Here is a 6,394-nt window from a genome sequence, read left to right as displayed (position 1 = left end):
GCAAAGAGGACAAATGCCAATTAAAAGAAAAAACTATAATAATGGTTATAATTTTCTGGGGTTGTTATGGAGTTGCTTGGCCAATTCTTGGGGCAAGCCAGCCCCTAGTGCTGCCCCGGTTAAGGTGATATAAGCATTCACAATTAATCAAATTAGGATCTAAACTGTAATATTGATGTGAAATATTGCAGTGATGTGCAATGATGTGCAATATCCAAATCACAAATTTCCAAGATTTTGGTCTAGATAAAAAGGTGAATGAGACACGGTTCACGCTACCAGATGGGCGTGCTTTGACAACACATCATCTGTTGCAGTACGCCAGTGGTGGTAAAGGCCTGTTATTCACAGAAAACAAAATGTCTGTCTTAACGGTTTTGTAAGTATTCATGTAGTGTACTTCCATACCTAGCAGTCGCAGACTGAACAATATAAGCCACATAGAAAGGTGTTCTGGATGTAATATTTATTTTGCACAGTCTAATTTTGTATTTAAATCTAAGTCTCTATGTTTCTTGGCTAATAAGAGTTTTGATGCTCTTCCAGATTCACTCCACCAATCTAAGTGCAGTGGGCGGGACCCAGCTGTAATCTACTGCCACCTGGGAAGTCAATGGACACAGGAAGTGTGGTACCAGGTAGTCCTTTTTCTGTGACCAATGGAGTACTGCAGCAGTTGTGTGAAGTACCTTTAGGCTTGACCAAGGAAAGAAGGGGTATGGGGTAAAGTGTTGGTTTTGTAACCAACCTGATGTAACCAACATGCCTGTGTAAATGTTAATGCTCTTCTTGTTTAGGACTGTTGAAGTGGTAACACACACACTCATAAGGAGAACTGGGTTGTGCAATTTAAATGGTAGTTTTAGTCCATTTAAAGGGGTAAAAGGAGATCTGATATTGCAGATCAAAGCGCTGACTATTATCTACTTAGTTTAGTGTGGTTTGTAGTGGTCCCTACATAATAATATGCTACCTGTTATCCCACATGGCACAATCCCATAATTGTTACATTAAAAATAACACTATTCCATCCATCCATCCATCTTCTTCCGCTTATCCGGGGCCGGGTCGCGGGGGCAGCAGTCTAAGCAGGGATGCCCAGACTTCCCTCTCCCCAGACACTTCCTCTAGCTCTTCCGGGGGGACACCGAGGCGTTCCCAGGCCAGCCGGGAGACATAGTCCCTCCAGCGTGTCCTAGGTCTTCCCCGGGGTCTCCTCCCGGTGGGACGGGACCGGAACACCTTCCCAGGAAGGCGTTCCGGAGGCATCCGAAAAAGATGCCCAAGCCACCTCAGCTGACCCCTCTCGATGTGGAGGAGCAGCGGCTCTACTCCGAGCTCCTCCCGGGTGACCGAGCTTCTCACCCTATCTCTAAGGGATCGCCCGGCCACCCTGCGGAGAAAGCTCATTTCGGCCGCCTGTATCCGGGATCTTGTCCTTTCGGTCATGACCCAAAGCTCATGACCATAGGTGAGAGTAGGAACGTAGATTGACTGGTAAATCGAGAGCTTCGCCTTGCGGCTCAGCTCTTTCTTCACCACGACAGACCGATACATCGACTGCATTACTGCAGAAGCTGCACCGATCCGTCTGTCAATCTCCCGTTCCATCCTTCCCTCACTCGTGAACAAGACCCCTAGATACTTAAACTCCTCCACTTGAGGCAGGCACTCTCCACCCGGTGGTGAAGAGTCCATCCTCTCTCAAGGAGTGTGGTTCCAGAGCCCAAGCCGTGCGTAAAATAACACTATTATATAACATATTTAACAAATAATTTTATCTTCCTGTAAAACTGTAAAAAAAGAGTGAGATCATTTGAGCTTTCGAAACAAGTGCTTTCTTAAATGCATGGCTGGCCTCGCTTCGCTGGAGCAGTGTAAAATAAGCTTTATGTCTATGACCCAGCCTTACCAAGTTTAGTTTATTTCCATATCAAATTAGATTATCCAACATCAGTTTCAGCATTTATTTATTTGTTTGGTCATTTAGGTGGAGTGGCCTCTAGCTACCAAGGACAATGGGAGTGAACTACAGGAGAAGCGCGAATGGGGTGAGGGCAGGAACCTCAGCAATGCTACGAGCTGGTTGATGGGGCGCTGTTGATCAGGGGCGCCGGAGGGCCCCTAATCTTGCCTAATGGGAAGGCTGGCCCTGGCTCTTGAACTGCTATCCTGACTACTTGATTAAATTAAAAGTGAATGCACCCACATTAGTTACTTGCCTAATTGAGGTATTCCTATTGTAGAGGCTCCCCACTTTGGGCCATATAGGGATGGCCGAGTAAATAAATCTGTTAACAGTCTAATCATGGGTCTAAATGTAACCCTGTGTAATACCAGAAAAATACTGAAAATACTAAAGCACTGAAAAAAGCCTCCTTCTATATAACTGTTATGGAAATGGTGATCCACTAAGTTGGAAGTATTAGACACTATAGTGCAATAACAAAAAATGCTCACATCTGCTCAATTAGCTTATTTTTCTAACCTGATTGAGGCAAACAAAAATAATCAAAAATGTATCTTTGATACAGTTGCAAAGTTAATGAAAAAGCAACATTCAATAAGTGAAGTGGGTCGTCACGTTAGCAATGATAAACTTCTTCAATTAAAATATCACCACCATTAGAAAAGAAATACAGAATCTTCCTTAAATCAGCATAGTCTTCAAAAACTCAGTTTTCCTGAGAATGCCCAGAACCGGGAATCAATGGGGACACTTGAACTTTTTAATCATGCATTGCTCAACACATGAACTAAAACAGCTGAGCTCTTAAGTACCAGCTGTCATCTGGACCCTATTCCAAATAATCTACTGTACTGAAGGAGTTACTTCCTCTGTTTGGTCCACCAATGTTGAAAATAAATTGCTCCATATCCTCTGACGTGCCCTCAACCCCAAGTTTTATGCTGCTATATTATTGTGCCAGGGGAGTAGGGTTAGTCCGTCCTGTTTTAAGCCACAGTTGTTTATGTTTTGCTTTAATTTATGGGACAGGAACAAGGGTCAGTCTGTAACATCTGCCCAGGTATCCTTTTGATTCCAAGGAATCAAAAATGTTACTTTCCTTGTGTCCTGTTTAACCTTAGGAGGATGTGGGCCCTTGGACCGTGCCTTGGGACTGCCTGGCCCGAATGACTCGTAGCTGTCCCTGTCCAAAGGACTCCTGGCTGTGGTGCAGATGAAGTTGTTGCCTGGTGATTCCTGCTGCCACTGCGCCCCCCACCACTACCTGATTGTCCCGGTCCTTGTCCACCTCATTATACAGAAGACTTGTATTCGGTTTAAGGACTCTGGACACAGTCCACAGGCATTTATTGATCTGCTTGTCATCTGAACATGCAAAAGTACTGACGTGGCCCAAAAGGTCATGAACTCTCATAATCTTCACCCGGCATAGCCAGAAGAGGACTGGCCACCCCTCTAAGACTTTCAGGCTGGGTATCTGTAAAGCACTTTGTGACAACTGCTGATGTAAAAAGGGCATAATGAAATAAGTCTGATTGGTTTACATAGTTTTCTTCAATGTTCGGTTGAGTTCACACTTCAGCTGCTAGCGAAGATGCCCGCTTTAAGTTAACAAGTTGCACCAAGATATTGTCCTACATACACAACAGCATGATTCAGAGTTTCAGTGTAAGGACAGCTTGCAACCCAGCCCGGCTTCAACACGCTACGCTAGTGTTTGTCCCCCTCACATTTGAAATCAAACCTACGCCTCTGGTTTCACTCCAGACATCAATCTGGGTACACACAATGGTAATTTTGTTTTCCTTCATCCAAGTTATGGGGGGACCAATCTGCGTTCTCTAATATTCTGTGAGAGTTTAGTTGATGATGTCAAAAAAACTGCGAAAGAAAAGTGCGACCACAAAATATTAAGTTATTTTGCAAATTTGGCCAAATGTGTATGTTGCTTCAATAGACAGAAGTTAGAAATAAGCCTACAAAATCACAAGGTCATAGATTCGGTGCATGTACCAGTTTTACTTACTCTAAAGTTCTGAGAGCAGAAAGAAATGAAATTGGTACAGATGAACATCCAATCGAAATAGAGAGGAGGCGGTGATCCCCCCCATTCTCAATGCAGATTTCAATTATCACCATGCAGAAGTAGATTGAGCGCATTTGGTCTCAAAGACAAACTCTCCTGCTCAACAATATGAATGCGAAGATAACCTATACTATAGGCCCACTGTACAAAGAACTGACTCAATAAAAGTGGAAATACTGAAACTTATATATCCTAGAAATGTATTCTGCCTGATTATTCAATTAAGGCCATTTTATAGGGTAGTTTTTACTTTTCCAAACGTCTATAAAAATATGAATATTGTAACTACGCCACCAACTGACACACACAATGCTGCACTAACTGCATGTCCTCATTGCAGCTAACAGAGAGAGCACTAGTTTCTATTATTATTTATTGTGGTGAAATCATTGTTGCCCCATACGGAAAATACATTTTTTAATACATTTGGAAAATACAGGTGCTGGTCATATAATTAGAATATCATCAAAAAGCTGATTTATTTCAGTAATTCCATTCAAAAGGTGAAACCTTTATAATGTATACATTCATTCCACACAGACTGATATACACTCACCTAAAGGATTATTAGGAACACCTGTTCAATTTCCCATTAATGCAATTATCTAATCAACCAATCACATGGCAGTTGCTTCAATGCATTTAGGGGTGTGGTCCTGGTCAAGACAATCTCCTGAACTCCAAACTGAATGTCAGAATGGGAAAGAAAGGTGATTTAAGCAATTTTGAGCGTGGCAAGGTTGTTGGTGCCAGACGGCCCGGTCTGAGTATTTCACAATATGCTCAGTTACTGGGATTTTCACGCACAACCATTTCTAGGGTTTACAAAGAATGGTGTGAAAAGGGAAAAACATCCAGTATGCGGCAGTCCTGTGGGCGAAAATGCCTTGTTGATGCTAGAGGTCAGAGGAGAATGGGCCGACTGATTCTAGCTGATAGAAGAGCAACTTTGAAATAACCACTCATTACAACCGAGGTGTGCAGCAAAGCATTTGTGAAGCCACAACACGCACAACCCTGAGGCGGATGGGCTACAACAGCAGAAGACCCCACCGGGTACCACTCCTCTCCACTACAAATAGGAAAAAGAGGCTACAATTTGCACAAGCTCACCAAAATTGGACAGTTGAAGACTGGAAGAATGTTGCCTGGTCTGATGAGTCTCAATTTCTGTTGAGACATTCAGATGGTAGAGTCAGAATTTGGCGTAAACAGAATGAGAACATGGATCCATCATGCCTTGTTACCACTGTGCAGGCTGGTGGTGGTGGTGTAATGTTGTGGGGGATGTTTTCTTGGCACACTTTAGGCCCCTTTTGATGATTATAACTGACAACTAATGAAAACCCCAAATTCTGTATCTCAGAAAATTTGAATATTGTGAAAAGGTTCAATATTGAAAACACCTGGTGCCACACTCTAATCAGCTAATTAACTCAAAACACCTGCAAAGGCCTTTAAATTTCTCTCAGTCTAGTTCTGTAGGCTACACTGTCATGGGGAAGACTGCTGACTTGACAGCTGTCCAAAAGACGACCATTGACACCTTGCACAAGGAGGGCAAGACACAAAAGGTAATTGCTAAAGAGGCTGGCTGTTCACAGAGCTCTGTGTCCAACACATTAATAGAGAGGCGAAGGGAAGGAAAATGCGGCGTGGCATGGGTTGTGTTGCCTACAGAACTAGACTGTTGTCAGTTATAATCATCACAATTAAAAGAAATAAACATTTGAAATATATCAGTCTGTGTGTAATGAATGAATATAATATACAAGTTTCACTTTTTTTATGGAATTACTGAAATAAATCAACTTTTTGATGATATTCTAATTTTATGACCAGCACCTGTATATCTATAAAATGTGTTTCACCTAAATGTGATATAATGAATACGTCAGTAATTACAACTTTCAACTTTTTACTTTCACAGGATCTGAAAAAAGCATTTTAATATGGGCTTCAAAATACATTTTGTAATGTATTTTCAATAATGCATTACAATTGTAATGAGGCCATTGTTGATGGTGAAATACATTTGGACAAAACTGAAATGTATTCATACATTTTCAAATACATGTTTGAATAAAAGCTGAAATGTATTTTGAATAAAGATAAATGTATTTATACATTTTTAAATACATTTCTAAATAAAAGGTGAAATACATTTTGATACCTGAAATGTATTTTGAATAAAGATAAATGTATGTATACATTTTTAAATACATTTCAGAATAAAAGGTGAAATACATTTTGATACCTGAAATGTATTTTGAATAAAGATAAATGTATGTATACATTTTTAAATACATTTCAGAATAAAAGGTGAAATACATTTTGAT

This window comes from Esox lucius, chromosome 7, assembly GCF_011004845.1.
Source record: "Esox lucius isolate fEsoLuc1 chromosome 7, fEsoLuc1.pri, whole genome shotgun sequence".
Lineage (NCBI taxonomy): Eukaryota > Metazoa > Chordata > Actinopteri > Esociformes > Esocidae > Esox > Esox lucius.
The sequence above is the reverse complement of the archived record's forward strand: the minus strand, read 5'-3'. Positions refer to the sequence as shown.